Genomic DNA, 15,114 nt, shown 5'->3' on the forward strand with positions numbered 1-15,114 from the left:
CCAAGCAACATAGGAGGAGCACCAGACAAGGGGAATATGTTGTTTGTGAAATTTGGGAACTATAGACAATTTCTTATGAATTTTAATAAAAGTTTGCTTTAGTAATTTTAAAGTTATATATCAAAGTGTATTACTTTAAAAATGTGCATGAATTTTATGTTAATATCTGACTTGAGTGACACCATATTCTAAAAGAAAATTTAAACTTTTCTGTTATCACGGTAGATGTCTCACAAAAAAGAAGAAATAAATCTGTTATGTGATCCTGACACGAAGTGAATAAAAAAAGAAAAAAAAAAAAAGAAAAAACATGACATGCACTTATCAGGCCTTGCAAAACAGAAGCTTGGACGGTAAAGTGTTGCATCTCATGGTAAAGGTCCATTTAGCAATAAATGTTTTCTGGGTTTTATGGGCCTTATAATGTACTTCTTCAGAGTTCGGCACGTTAATTAGTTTAAAGGCTATTTTTCTTTCGTTTATAATACACACATTTCAATCTCTCTTTAGTACTACGATTTTACTCATTCGAAAAATACATATCGTAACCTTTTCGGAGGATTTTATTTTCTGTAAATTTATCCAAAGGAAACAGTATCTCCCGATAGGAAAGCATGTTGGAAGACATTGAACTGAATAATTATTTCTAGATTTATTCACATAGTTTTATATTAATCTGTAATATTTCCCTTTTTACGTGTGTTAAAAGATGTACCAAAAAGTAAAGGCATATATATAATCAACATTCGAATGAACTTTTTCTTTTGCAAAAAGTTATAAAATTATCAGAATTCGTATTTCTAAAGTAAACTGTATACAAACCTATTAGTAAGAGGTTTATAATTTCGAAGGACCTAATTAGTTATATAGAAAGGATCACTTATTATTTACGATAAGAGTAATTGCTTAGGATACAATAAGACATTCTCCAAACCGTATCAATAATTAGTATAAATTAGTACTCTTTCCGTTTCTATATAAGTGTTACTTTGACATTTTCCCACATATTAATAAAGTAACGGAAACATATGTAAATTGTTGTTAATTATACCTTTTGACCAATAGTATTTGAGATAATTTTAATTATTTATAAAATCGATACTCTTTTCAATTAATTTTCAAGTAAAAGTAAGTATAATTTGCATTGGAATTGTAAAGCAACACTTTTTAATAACAAAAAAATGGTTAAAATGACACTTATTATGAAACAAAGAGAGTATTACTTTGATAAACCGTATTTATTTATCTAAGTACTTAAGTCTACATTATTATTACATATTTGTTACATACTATAAAGTTAGCTAGTTTCAAAAAAAAAAAGTTAGCTTGGTTATCTGAACTTTGTGAATTTTAATGATTATATACAAGGAATGTTTTAAATTTATTGGAAAGAAGCTGCAGGCGTGTAACAATATCTTCGTAGAATTATAGTATACTTCCTCCATTTCTTAAATAAAATAATTTTAACGTTTTAATTTTATTTTATAAAAAGTTTCGCTTTATATTTTAAATGCAAATTTATGAATAATATTTTATTTTTCTTCTTATAATCTAATATATTAATTGAAAAGTGATTTTTTGTTAAAGTATTAATGATGGATAAAAATAATTTTTTATCAAGTTATTTAATCCATGTAAAAAAGTCAAATTGATATTTTTTAAGAAACACATATATAGGGAATACGTATTATGCATGATAACAACGAATTGAGCGGTGTAGAACAAACGGTACAAGTGTGATATAGTTCTGATAGTAATAAAAATGTATAAATATATAATGTATGTAAAAAAAATTTGTTACTATTAATTGTAGTGCGGTGCGGGGTGGAACGAACATTCAACGCCTTCAATATATTCCTAGGGTTATTTTCTTAAGAAAAAATAAATGTATGAAATTTAATCATATACCCCACCAAGTATAATATACTTTAAATAGTTTGGAATTGATTATAACACTGCACAAATACGAACCAGATATTAAACGTTTAATTATTCTTTTGTGGCCTACATCATTGATATGATTCCACTACTAGATCTCAAAAGTGCATGCTCATGTTTATTTATTGTAAAACTAAATTATGTATCACTTTGTTATCTCAATTCTACGCATTCACACACACACAACCTATCATTTCTTAGATTCATAACCTTTCTAACAAATTCTCGCAATATTGTACGAATATTAGGCACTAACGGCCTGCTTTAAATTTCGGATTTTCACCGTTTAGTGCATCCCGTTATTTCTACAGCGTTTTCCAGTTACAATATATTAGGATTCCGAGTACGTGTGTGTTATAAAACTAATCTTGAAGTAATATCAAGGGAATGTATACTATTTTTTTATAACTATGGTGTGATCTCAAAGGTTTTTTAGATTCAATGACTAATTACCACAAGATCTACAGGATCCGCGTTTTCTTACCATTAGACTAAGACCACTTGGTTAAGAGAATATATAGTACTTGTTAAAAAATAGTACTTGTTTAAAACATCTCCAAAAAACACTAAAAAAAAAATTAAAATTTCATATCTGAAATTTAAAAGTATTCTTCTCCAAAACCAAAACTTCAAACTTAACTTCAAAACTATTTATATTTATACTATAGTCTTTGTATTTGTCATACTTAATTTAAATTCATATATTTTTTATAAATAACTAGCACATATATACCAAAACTTCAAACTTAACTTCAAAACTATTTATATTTATACTATGGTTTTTGTATTTGTCATACTTAATTTAAATTCATAAAACTTTTATAAATAACTAGCACATATATAAAATATAAAAACTTAAAACTTAAATTTAGAGTTTTGAGTACTCAAAACTCTAAATTTGAAGTTTCATCTTTTTATTTGAATCTTGGTCTTTATAATTAATTATACTTCATATTTATGATTCTTAAATATTTTCTCATTCATCGTTTTAATCTTTAAAACTTTTGTATATTTTAAATATTTCAAATTTATGTTTATAAATTTAGTTTTTACAGATAAATTTTTAAAAAAAAATAAAGTAAGATTTATAATATTTTAAAACTGGAATTAGACAACAAGAATATTACAAAGAATGAATATGATGTTACATATAGTTTCGAGAAAATATGATGTTACATATTCATGTTATTGCTAGTACGTAAACTACTGAAACAAGGAAAAACTGCATTATAAATATAGAACTAAAGTAAATATTGCATTTTCTCTTAATTCATTTTAAAATAACTCAAAACTGGGATCCAATCCGCGTTAAAACTAACGCAAATAATATTTTGCTATTATGTTTATTTTATTAAATCAAGACAACCATTGTATGTTTTTATCTTATGTTGAAATTGGTTCAAAAATTTAATTGAATATAATATTTGTCTTTTTAGTGCTGGCCCTGTGCCCAAGCAGATGAAGCATGGCTTCCGCACAAAAATAACTATTTAATCGGTCATAAAATTTCCAAATGTGACTTTAGCGTAACGGTTCTGAGAAAAATTTCTATTGTGTGAGGAGTTGGATTTGTCCCCACCTTGACGCATATATATTATTCCGGCCTTTATTTGATTTTTGATAGGACCGGCTCTGTGTCTTTTATGTTTATTTTATTAAACCAAGATAATGATTGTATGTGTTTTATCTTTAAGTGAAACAAAATCGGGTTGTTAATGTATTATGATTCAACTAAATTAGATGATAAGTAAATGTTGATCGTATATAGTCTAACATTAATTTTATATCGGTTTGTTTAAATTTAATTTAATCGATTTGGTTCTATTATGATGTCGAGTTGGTTAACTATTGTTAGGATATGTGATATATGTCAATTTAAAAAAAAAAGTGAGAATAAAGATATCATAATTCAGATTGCATTTGACTAGTATTCCCTGCGTTTTTAATATAAGTCGTCTTACAGCTATGCACATAGATTAAGAAAAACCTTTTAATCGATTTGGTTCTATTATGATGTCGAGTTGCTTAACTATTGTTAGGATATGTGATATATGTCATTTTAAAAAGTGAGAATAAAGATATCATAATTCAGATTGCATTTGTGTATAGCTGTAATTTTTCAAACACAAAGCTTTTAATTTTTGTTTGTGTGTGGGACGGCTCAAATAGTGAAAAGAACCTTATTTAAAGTTTTTAATTGCCTATAATTAAGCACGACGACTATCCTTAATTAGCATTAATCGCAAGGCTTCGAATATCACTAGACAGAGGTCAGAGGTTATCACTGTCTTCAAAACACTCAACATGTCTTTATTTGTTGTTTTGGTTTCTTTTTAATTAGAATTAATCATTATTAACGTCTCCCTTGTATATTCTTAAGTACACCTTTTGACTTCTTTTTTTTTAAATTTGTCAAATTGTTTCGCTTACTAAGGGAGTGAGGGGCCCATTTTATTATTAAAAAACAATCTAATTAACATTTAGCTTCACATTCTTGTCTCTTGTCATGATCTAATGCTCTTACGAGGTTACAAAGAAAATCTTTGTTGGTGTGTGTTTGTTTAATGTTGTCTCTACAAGCTTATAGCTTGTCTGAATAAACAAAGAAAAGGGGAAGGTTATAACTTGACTTAACGTGTGTCTGAACTACTTTTCACATGAATTAAATATTATAGAATTAATGATAATAAAATATAATTTTCTTCAAATCCACAATAGCGGCCAATTCCCAATTACTAATTTAATCCGTGTTTACCAAAAAAAAAATATGTTACATCATTTCTAACTCATTGATATTTTCACATCTATAATAATATCTAATATCTAGAAATAAAATTGTTCCAATCCATTTATATTTCTTCTTTTATAATAAAGATTACATGCATTTTTCTAGTTTCTTCTATATTTAGAAATTGTTATTTACAATAATACATTAGGACAGAACTCTTTTTTTTTATATAGATTTTTCTATTTTAAAAGAGAAAGAGGAGAAAATAGCAAAATATATCGAAAATATTCTTAGTAGAAGTCAAAATAATTAAACACATTCTCTTCTCAATGTTGACTGTATTATCGCCTTATCGGGAGTAGTTGTAGGCTCTAAAGTTTCTGTTATATATATTCCATTAGAATATATTTTTGCTAGTTATATGACTACCAATTCCAGACTAGTTCTCTATCACGAATTTTCATGCTGAAAACTAAGTGGAAATTGAATTTTCAAACTTTTGAAATCGTTGCTTGCCTAAGTTTCTTTTAAATAATATAACTGGCCGGTCAACCAGACCATGTTAGGTAAGCTTATTATATCGCAATGTTTGATATCTACCAAGCTGTTCTCCTTGCTAATCTTAGGGGCACGTGCTCCACATCAAATTTAATTTTATTATGTAATTTTTCTAACCCTATAATTAGCATTATATAGGATTATATGTGACATGTCCCGCGTCTAAATATAAACCTACATGCGCTCTTGGAATCTCATAGTTTGATATTGGTTTAAGCATGTGTGATCATAATAAACAATACTCCTTCCATTTTTAATACTTGACATTTTATTGTCATTTTAAAAGAATGTAAAATTAATCAATTTTAGGTTATATGAATTTTTATTATTCTGCAGTTTATTTTTAATAGATGAATTATAATTAAGTAGATATTTAATGACATTTTTGTTAAGAAAATATATAAAAATAAATATTTTAATTTATGTGTATAAAACATCATCTAAAAATGAAAGAAATATCATCTGTCAAGAAAGTACGTAGCATAGTATAGATACAATATATAGTTAGTTAACTATAGCTCTCGTTTGGAAATATTAAAGAAAAGTTGGCTATTTCTGTTTTATATTTTCATATCAACAGAAAAAAAAATATTTTCATATCAACAAAACAAAAGCAAGTTAAACTATAGTATGGACTCTTCAGAAAATTAAACTCTTCAAAATCCATACCTTAGCAAAAGTTGGATGCTCATGAGTCACGAGGTATACGATCTTTAGACCAAATTGCATTCGATTATAATTTAAAACTAGATTAAATCTGCGTCTTACGGAGGATAAGCATTATATATATATATATATATTATTTTATGTATTATATGATTTATATATTATGAAATAATAAATACATATTGAATAATTAAAAGTTAGTAACTATCACATATACAATTAAATTAGTGCGAACATATAAATCAATTTTAATAATTCAAACAATAATTTTTTTCTATTTGATAGGATATATAATTAAATTTAAATGATATTAACATATATACATAATATATTTTTAATATTAATGTATATTAAATGATGCTTTCTACTAATATAGTTTTTTTTATCATTTATACCAAAAACATTAAATTACTAATAACAAAAAGTTTTATTGTAGGATTAATAGTTTTAGTAATTTATAATTTTTTTAAAAATTAAGTTGTCAATGTTTGTTCAAAGCTTTTATCGAAAAAAATATAATTCAAAGTAAATTTTAAAATTAAAATATTTATGTATTTTATATGGTATATAGTTTAATTTAAAACGATATATATATATATATATATATATATCTTTTAATCTTAATAATTAGTTAAATTATATTTTTTATTTAGATGATTTTTTTAATCATTTTTATTTTGTCATAACAAAAATTTTAAACCATGGATTACAAAATTTGAATGTGAGATTTTTAACAGTTTTAGTAATTTATAATTGTTTTTAAAATTCAAAATATAACATATACAAAAAAATCTAAATTTTATTTTATGGTTAATGTGATTGTTAAATTTATTTTAATAATTTAAAATTAAACAAATATGATAGAAGATACCCTAATTTTTATTAAATCTTTTAGATTCAAAACCATTAATTGTCATATATATTTTAGCCACATTAGACAATTCTGTAACTTTTATTTAAGAAAATAATAAATAATATTAATAATGAATTTATGGAAAGTTTATAAAAAATTTATTATATACCAACCTATTTTCTAATGATTTTAAGAATCATCTTATTGATGATACGTGGCTACAAAAAAAGTTGTAATGTTTCTCAATTATATGAATGTGTTCTTACATAGTATATATGGGTTACAAGTTGATGAGAATTGTTGGCTAAAAAACTGTTCTTTTCCAAAAAAAAAAAAATTCAATTTCATTTAGCATAAAAGAGGGGTCGATGTGTTCTAATTAAAGAAGACATCCTTAAAAGAGAACAGTATTTCATTTAAGGTATCTTCCTTTTCCAGAAATCACCTGAAAAATAACTCCATGAATATCTAAAGCAATTTGTAGATATTAGTTTTTTTTTTGACATCTTGTAGATATTATAGTTTAATTATGTATCCATTAATCCATAGTAATCATTTTCTTGTGGACGATCCTTAGCATGTTTGCTTTAGATATAACGACGATGTATCTTAATAATAAATTTAAAAAGAAGGGAATAATTTTCCCGAAGAAAGGATGTATCAATTCAAGCAGACATAATGCATGTACGATGTATATATATATATGTATATGTATATATGTATATATATATATATATGTATATGTATATATGTATTTTTAACTAAATTTCTTTTGATCCTTTTTCGATTGGTGTGTGTTAAGAATAGTGCTGGGAATATGAATCATTATCCGCGGGCTCCGTTCCATTTGATTCGTTGCAGGGCGGGTGCGGATCGAGTAATTTGAAAATTTTGGTTCGCGGATGTGGGTGCGGGTTGAGTGATTTTTATGCGGGGCGAATGCGGATCAGCCAAAATTTAGTGCGGGTACCCGCCAACCCGCAAAAACTAAAAAAAGATTTTTTTTTAAAAATATTATTTTAAAATAGAATTTTTTAAAAAAATTATTTAATTTTAATGATAAATAGATTAATATTTATTATTTTTAATAAAATTTATTTAAAATAATATATTTTATTGTTATTTATAATAAAAAATACTTAAAATATTAAATTTTTTTGTTATTTTTAATAAAAATATTTAAATTAATAATTTTTATTATTAATAATATTATCCGCGGATCTAGCGGATCACCGGCGGATTTAAGCGGAACGGGTGCGGATTTTATATTTTCTTCTAGCGGGTCAAGCAGGTCAAATTTTTTGAATAAAAAAATCAGTTCATCCGCGAGTTGGCGGGTCAAGCGGAGCGGGTTTGACCCGCAACCCAGCTCTAATTAAGAACCATGCTAATTTTTCTCTATAGTTCTAGTTTTTTCAGAAGTCCTCAGAAAATATATATATATATATATATATATATATATATATATATACATATTTTATTTTAGAAAATATGATAACAACTAAATGATAGTGGAGGACTGGTTCCACTTTGATTAGATTTTGTTTTTTCGTTACACATTAGGAAATTACCTCTGAAATTAAATTTTTTTTATCATTTTATATCTGTAAACGTTTTAAGTGATAAAAAATTGATTTTTAAATTTTAAATCTGAATTTTGTGAATCATACTAAAGTTTCAGCATGAATATACAGAGGCGTACCTTAAGCGCTCCAATTTGTATAACATATTTTAGGGGTTCCATTTTTATCTTTTTTTTCAATTGGTTATATATATATAAACTTCTTTTATTTTCGGACTAAAAAATAATTTATTTATGCTATTTAGATTTATTTCATGTTATTAGACTTCTAGATTTAATATATCATCTATTTTCATAAAACTATTATTTTCTTTATTTAATTTTTAGACTTTGAATTATAACTTCTTTTAGCTTGTATGAGTTTATTTTTATAAGCTTACCATTCAGCATATCTAAATAAGCACATATTTAATAAATAATTATAAAATTTTCATAGAAAATTTCAAATCTTGTATTTTTGGTTTAATAAACTATGTAGTTTGTATTCTTATAAGAAATAATATGTTCAATTTTTCATATGAATTTATAAATATTAAATACATAATTGTTTGTAAGGTTTTATGTAATAGATATTTATTACTAATAATGGAAACGTTTTTACTCTAGCCTTTGTTTTACACTGGATTTTATTATTAAGCTTTTTTGGCAAAAAATTCTAAGCAATAAGAACTAACAAAACAAATATAGAAAATGGATACATCATTAGGGATCCAAAGTAAACTAAAACACATCTATTTTTCATATCGATAATTAAATATTTTTCATATAAAAGTTCTATATATATTTACTCTAGCCTTAGGCCTCAAACATCTAGGCACGGCACTGTAAATATACATCCATAGTTATAAAACCGAAATAAAATAAACTATTAGGTTTTCTTGTACAAAACTAAAAGCCTGTATAGTATAAGTGTATAAGATTGACTTAATTTGAAACAATATTTTTTCTAGTTTGCACGGCTACTTTATATTAACGATATGGTCTAAACTACGATATAACCAAAAAATGTTCATTGCCTAAGATATAGATTAATGGGTTAGCTTGTTATCTCCCAATGTTTGATTTTATTAATATTTTAATACTATTAATTAACAAGTCTGAATAATATTATGTTTTATATTTGTTTAAATAATTCTAACAATGATTATAGACCTCCCATTAATCGGTGCTAAAAACTAAACCACTCTTAAGTATCGAAAACATATTTTGGTTATCAAATTTTGTTTTTATAGGATTTTTATAAATTAGGTAAGATATATATATATATGCTATTTTTACAACTATATATTATATAAAATCTAAAAGAATTTATTTTACTCAAAAAATTATTTTACGCGATAAGAAAATTATTTATTTAAGACATCAATAATTTTAAGAATAATTTGAATTGTAACAAAATAACCCAGGCTTTTATCTTTCAAGCTACATGAGATTTTTCAAACACAATACCAAAATGAATTGGTTAATAAATATGAATTTGAATTGGGTAACAAATAAAAAAATATTTTCAAATACCAATAAAATAAATTATCATTTTAAAAATAATACGCAAGAATGAAAATCACAAATTAACATTTGCCAAAATATATAAATAATATATCATTACTTATAATATTATTAATCAAAATATTAAAACAAAATTTGATTAGTGAAAAATTTGAAGGAAAAAAAATCGATTTATAGTTTAGTGTTTGGTATTAATAGTAATTTCGTATTTTTCTATTTCATAAATTCTATCTTTATATATAAAAAATTTAGTGTTATTAATAAGATTTTCAGGTAAATATTAATTTATATGTTTAAATACAAATGTGCTTGAGCATGTAAAACAAGAAGTTTTTGGTTTATTCACGCAACACCTATTTTTTTTTTATGTGGCTTGCAACCCATTAATCTATATCCAGTGGCTGATGTAGAACTACTATTAATCGGGGGCACAAAATTCTAATCAACTCATTTAAAATAAAAAAAAATGTTTCATTACTAAAAACAATTCCTTACAAAATTATCTTAGGATATTTCATATTTTGGATATCCATTTATTATTTTTCTATTTCCAGGATCACTAGATAAATTTTTTAAATCATTTCTAGAGTTTTTTTTTTTTGAGATGACAAATCATCTTTAGAGTTTTCAGACGTAAATGCAAAAAAAAAAAAATTTAGGCTTGAAATATTTTCCATTAAAATTTTCTATGAAAAAAAATTTAGTACATTACTATAGTTTCTACGTTCTCATAATTTCTTATTACTTAAATCACATAAATCAAAATTTCATTTAGTTTTACGGTTAAACTTTTACCTTTTAGTTTCTCTCTTGAACTCGTTAATCTTTTTGTCTGCGGTGTTTAAATTTTTGTGATTAGGGAGAAGATATAGAAAAACGTGGGTGTAGTTAGTTCTGGGTGTAGTGTAATTAAGTAGATTTCAACTTCATTATTATTTCCTTTAGCTTTTGATTGAACTTTTTAAAACTGAACTTATATTTATTTTGGGCTACAATAGATTTATGTCATATAATAATGTGTTATAGATTGTTTAAGCTGAAAATATAAAGCTTTGTTTCTTAACCAATTATTACATAACTATATTTAATTAATATACATATAATTATTTTTTTTAAATAGTGGGGGGCACGTGCCCCCGTAGTCACCTATGTACATCCGCCCCTGTCTATATCTTATGCAATGAACAAGTGACGTGAAATTATATTTTTCAAGTCTAGCTAGATCAAATCCCACAGTTTCAAATGAATATTTATTGTCTACGAAGAAAAATGTAACTTTGATAACATGGACGTGTTCAAATAAAAAAAAAAAGATAACGGGGAGTCAGGGGACTATACGTAGGTACAATTTCACCCTCTGCATTTCTTATTGGTACAAGATGGAGAAAATAAAGACTCCTAAACGTTTAACTATCAAAAATTATAATGAATTTAAGATCGCGGGAGATTTTTTGTCGACGAACATGCTAACTCCAAAGTCCAAACTCACTTGATCTTGTTAACCAAAAGATCAATTAACCTTGCTTTCTTTTGCTAAAATTTTGTGAACATCAATTAGTCTTTGCCATACGAAACAAAAACAAAATTTCTCATTATTTTTTTATCATAGATGATTAAAACGATTATGTGAGGTCGTTCTCTTTAGAGTAATTGACAACTACTTGAGAAAAGCGATGGCTTAAATTTTGGAAAAATACGAAACCAGTTAACCAGGACCTGCACAAAAAAGGTAGGACCAAACTTCATTTCAATTTCTTTAATTATTAATTATTTTTAGTATCTTCTTGAAACAGATTCGAAAAAGAAAGCCAAATATAAATAAATATTTGTTCAGCAAGTGATTAAGACTTCATAGTGCATATGAATTATCAGAAACGTCGTAGTGATTTCTAAATAAGCAAATTCTTTATCAAAGAACTTTATGCAAGTTTTACTTTAAATAAATTAGTGGGCGTAAAGACCTAGTAGTTTGAACTAAATTTTTTACATCGTCTGAAAAATATTTTTTGAATATCTATATATATATATATATATGTGTGTGTGTGTGTGTGTGTGTGTGTGTGTGTGTGTGAAAACAAATTTTGAAATGGATAAATTAATTTTATGAACTTTTTATTTTAAAACTAGTTGATGATAAATAAATTATTTATATTTTACATATAGTTCAAAATCATATCTTATTCTGTGTGGGGAATGTTCTTCACTACAAATATTTCTAAATTTATAAATTCAATGAACATTTTCCAGTTACATTTCACATTACCGGTATTTAATAGTGATAATATATTTTGTATTAGAAGGAAGATAAATTTGAACAGCATTAGAAAATACAAATAAAACTATTTATTTAATTTTAAGTTAAAACAATTTAATATGATATAACAATCAAAACAAGCGAGTTCATCCGATCTGAAGATTCAATTCGAAACTTGTTTGATCAATCTTACTTGGTATGTATTAGACAATGGAATTAATCTGACTTATGTAATAAGAATTCAGTTGATATTAATTAGTATTTCGAAAGAATTACTATATTATAAGTCGGTGAAAAATATCTAACATGGGAAGTAAAATGAAATATTAGTGACATATAAGATAGATAAGCAAATTTATTCATTACAAATTATATTTGGATACAAATATTATAAAACTTAAGTTACAAAAAGATCATAAAACTTAACAAATAATGAAAATATAATTATTATTTCCTGACTAAGATAAAATATAATAACTTAATAAGTAGATATAATAAAAAGAAAGATGTATATATGTAAGCATCATCTTATAAATGCGAATAGAAAGGTCTGCGGCGGATGGAAATATATTAAAATTTTTATGAAAATTGACATTACTTCATCTCCATCCCACTTTTTGCTCACCGTCTTCTTTCGGAACATACATTTGGTGTTTCATTTTCACCCATATGATGTTTACTTTCGCCACCTTTGCTTCTTGATTTCCATCTCTTATTTATTTCCAGGCAGCTTCGTAACTTCCATCATGTATTCGATTTTGTTTTCCAAAAGCTTTAGCCAGAAAGATAATGATTAATAAAGTTAAGGAGAAGGAAATAATAGTGGAAGATATAAAATCAAATACGATGTCAAAAGAGGTGGGACGGGGAAATCTTCATCGATGAATGGTGGGTCTCCCAAATCTTACACTTGACTTGTTGCTTTTTTAATTTTGATTTCCTCACAAATCTCTCTCTTCGGAGGATTATTCATGAGCAGTATCTGTGAAGAATATGCATAACCACAACATTAAATGATTTATTTAACCGTCAACATATATATGCTACTTTCTAACATAACACAACGTAGTATTTTTCCTAGTATGATACTTTAGTATTTTACTTGGGTTATGACAATGCGATCGACTTATAGCAAACACGATTTGTATTGCCAGTATAGTACGTAATAAACAGTCAAATTAAACTGTTAGGTATTGACTACTATGACACAGGAAAGGTTTCTAAAAATTTGTTTGTAATAAATAAAATTAGAGAGATTTGTTAAATTTCATATCTCAGTAATATTAGATTTTAACGAAAATATTATAAAATCAATGATTAGTTAGCATTTTTTAGAGACAAGAAATTTGGATGCAGTTACAATATTAAATCCATAACACAGAAGTTCAATAAAAATACAAAAAAAAATTTACAAACAAGGATGTAACGCTAAAATCAAGTCGACAAACATACATATAACTCTTGATCATATATGTTTTGAGTTAATAAGTAACATAAAGAATTCAAATAGAAATATGGAGTATTATATAAAAAACATCATCACTTCAAACATTAATAACTACAATTTTCCGTATTTAAAAATCATATTTTAGACCTGTTTTGTGATTAAAAATTAAGTTTTAAATTTTATTAATGTATTTTATTTTAAAATATAAATATATTTTAAAATGTAAAAATATGAATTTTAAAATAGTTATAAAAAGTAAATCAACAAATAAATATAAATTGATAATTTTGAAAATATGTTTAATTTATTTAGCTTTTTAACAATACGAGTAAATAGGATATGCCGGCATTTAATGTATTGTTTTGATTGAGTTCTTCGTTACATGAAAGTGTGTTGGTTATGAAAATGTATGAGAAATTTTTGGCAATGACGTTGACAAGTTTGCCAGAGAATTCGGTGTTTTAAATAGGGATTGTTTTTTGGTGTTAAATGATTATTTAAACGTCAGATACAAAATAATTTTATCTTTTTACTTCTGTTCATAAAATCCAAAGACGATGTAACTTATACAGTTATACTCAATAAGACAGGTTTCACGTGTAGTGCCCATAGACCACAACTCAAATACATTTTTTTCGTGTTATACTAATATATCACCGATCAGAAGAAAAAAAAAACTTAATTAATACGGAAACTGGAAAATTCTAGTACAATTATTGATCAACATTTTATAATGATGAAGAGAATGCGTCGTTGAACTGACCTAGTAATGTGAAAGATGGAATTGAATCAACATTATTATATTGGTAATGATATGCTCCACAATTATAAATATGCGATATTAGCACCAACCATTTGGATAAGCCATACGCCAAATTTGCATGAGACCGAAACACTTGGAATTTGTAAACCAAAGCTAAGAATGATAGATGCTGATTGAAAAGGTATCTCATCTTCTAAAATGATCCAATATATTTTAAAAAACAAATAAAATTAATTTTCTTATAAATAAAATAACACAAGTACCCATCACAGGTGTTTTTTTTTTTGAGAAAAAGAGAAAAAAGAGAGAGACGGCATGTGAGATGGGCCAGACGCTCTGATCCGACTGGCATGAATGGCCTTTCGTGCGTGCGTTCTTATCTCTTCAACTTTTTTTGTTATGTTCATACTGTTACTAACGAAAGATTCATAACTGTTGTAATTCTTGTAAAAAAAAAAACTGAATTTGAACCCCTTTTTTCTACATCAACTGATTTTGAACTTCAAGTAAAGCAAAAGTAAATTGAATATTATTCTCGTATAGCAGCTAAAAAAGATGTCAAGTGATGTTGATCATAGACTCCTAGTAGTTGAGTTAGAGTGGTTAAATTTTTGAAATCTTAGCCGAAGTTAAGAGTTTGAATTATTTTGGAAAAGGAGTTTAAAACTCACGACTTATAAATCTGCATTATTAATTTTTTTCACCATATAGAAAATTTTAAATAGCAAAATATCTACATATTTTGAAGGTTGGTGTGGATTTCGTCCCATGATCTAGCATGGTTATAAGCTACTATTAAACCAAAAAAAATGGTTATAA

This window comes from Brassica napus, chromosome A8 (genome assembly GCF_020379485.1).
Source record: "Brassica napus cultivar Da-Ae chromosome A8, Da-Ae, whole genome shotgun sequence".
Classification (NCBI taxonomy): domain Eukaryota; kingdom Viridiplantae; phylum Streptophyta; class Magnoliopsida; order Brassicales; family Brassicaceae; genus Brassica; species Brassica napus.